Source organism: Condylura cristata, unplaced genomic scaffold, assembly GCF_000260355.1.
Source record: "Condylura cristata isolate star-nosed mole 26May11 unplaced genomic scaffold, ConCri1.0 scaffold00029, whole genome shotgun sequence".
Classification (NCBI taxonomy): Eukaryota; Metazoa; Chordata; class Mammalia; order Eulipotyphla; family Talpidae; genus Condylura; species Condylura cristata.
This window is the reverse complement of record NW_004567130.1, coordinates 17,987,783-17,990,019: the sequence shown is the minus strand read 5'-3', so window position 1 is coordinate 17,990,019 and position 2,237 is coordinate 17,987,783.

The window sequence follows — 2,237 nt, the reverse complement described above, 5'->3', positions numbered from 1 at the left end:
CCCGGCCAGGCCCCGCACAAGCCGCCCGGGGTGCCCCCCGACCCCGGGCCCGGCAGGCCCCAAGGTGTAGTAGGGGCGCGCTGGGCACCGCGCTCCCTGCGTCCCCAGAGGGCGAGTGGTGGGGGGGGGGGCGCGGAGGGCGGGTCCTGCGCCCGGGGAAGGAGCCCAGCCCACGGCCCGCCGAGGTCTCGAAGGCAGGGAGGGGCCCGTGACGACCGAGCCCGGGCCGGGCGGCCGCAGACAGCGCTCTGCGCGCTCTCCCGTCCGTCCTGCCGGCTACCTGGGCTGTGGCTGCACGGGCCAGGTGGGCAGCAGCGGGGCTGGGGGCCCAGGCCGCTGCCCAGTCAGCGCGGCGCGGAGGGAGCTGTGGTTTTGGCCTCAGAGAGGGCCCTCCAGAACGCGGCCCCCTGCCCGCCCACCCTCTCTCGACACCTCGTGCTCAGGTCCGTCCGGCCCTGGCCACCGGACAGGTCGGGCAGTCGGCTTGGCAGTAGCCGCCACCTGGTAGCGCCAGAGACGCCGGCTCCAGGTTTCCTTGCCGGTGCACGGCAGACGGTGACCACCAGGGGGCGGCAGTGACCGCCGCGCAGAGCCTGGCGGGCGGGGGTGCTGGACTGCGTGCGTGAAGCCACCCCTCGAGCCCCGGGACACCGGTGGGTCAGCACCCAAGAAACTTGGAGTGACTCATCTGTTCCTTTCAGCACCCGTTTATTGAAAAGCAGCTGCGTCTCCGCCGGGAGCGCCCGGTCCAGCGGCGGGCGGAGGCCACTGCCCTCACAGTAAAGGTCCGGCTGTGGAGACCGCCTGTCAGGGTCAGGGTGGGACGGCCGGCCCGGCCTGGCCAGGCCCCAGCGCTCTGGTGACACGGGAGGGCGGCGGGGGGGGGCGCCTTGGAATGGGCGACAGGCGGGAGCCCAGGCGCCGCCTGACCGCGTGGCCAGACGCAGCGCCCGCCAGCATACCGTGTGGCCTGGCCCGTTAGCGGGGGCCTGCTGGAAGCCCCAGGGCCACCTCCACTGCCCCACTGGAGACACATGGGACTTCACACAGGGCGGAGCCAGGACCCCTGCCCTACCGGGCAGGTGCGGTCCCCCCCCCACTTGTGGCTGAAAACAGCCAGGGGAGAGGCCGGCTGCCCAGGGCCGGGCCACGGCCTTACCTGCCAGCAGCTCACTGTCCTCCGAGGCCAGGAATCCCTGGAGAGTCGTGAGGGGACGAATCTCTAGGCTGCTGAGGGGAACCGCCAGGTGGCATTTGGGGGTGACCTCATTAGTGCTCGTCAGAGGCCTGAGCCTGGCCAGGGCAAGGGCTGCCCACCACCAGGGCCCTGAGAGGTGATGCCCCTGCTGCCGCCCTCCTGAGACCCCAAGCCTGCGCCTCGGCCACTGGACAGGCAGAGCCTCTGGACCTGCGAGCAGAGAGGCCGGCTGCACCCCAGGCCTCGGCTCTCGGGGAGTGTGGAGGGGTCACCGCTAGGCACAGAAGCTCTCCCTGAAGGCCAGACTTAGAAGCTCCAAGGGCTGTGTGCGGCCTCCGCCGGGCTCGAGGGGCGGGCCTGGCCTGCAGCACTGCCCTCCGGCACTGGCCTCCCCTCCCGTCCGGGCAGCGCTGCCTGGCGGGGCTGGACCGGAAGAGGCGGGGCCCTGGCACCGGCTGGGAGCTGGTCCCGCCGCCTGCCCAGCCCTTCCGCTGGCGTGGCTCTCTCCAGGCTGGCCGCGCGGCTCCGCCCAGCTCCCCGGGTGACCGGTGGGCGGGCCGGAGGCTGCCGGGCCCCTGGAGGCGGCGGGGGAGGGGAGACAAAGAGCCGAAGCGGCCGGAGCACGGGCCGGCGCCGCTTCCTGATGGCCCAGGTCACCCCGACACCTCTCCTCCAGGCGCACCGGCCTCTGCCCGCGCCTAATTGCGCCCTAATTGGCCGGAGGGCGGAGCGGACGAACTGGTCCGGGCATGTCGGGCCACGGCCGCGAAGGGGGACCGATCCTCACGTAACTCCCGACGCCCGAGGGCGCCCGGGACCCGGTGCAAGCCGCGGGCCCCAAGGACGCAGGACGCCCTCACGCGCAGGGGCGTCGCAGGAGTGGGGAGCCCACAGCCACGTCTAGCCCTCGGGTTGGGCTGGACATAGAAGGCAGACACACCCACCCACCCCCAAAGCGGTCCCCCGCGCTGTGGGATCGGCAGGTGGGGGAAGCCGCCCCACCCACCCAGCTGGGGGGGCCGGGCGGGGCCTAGGCGCG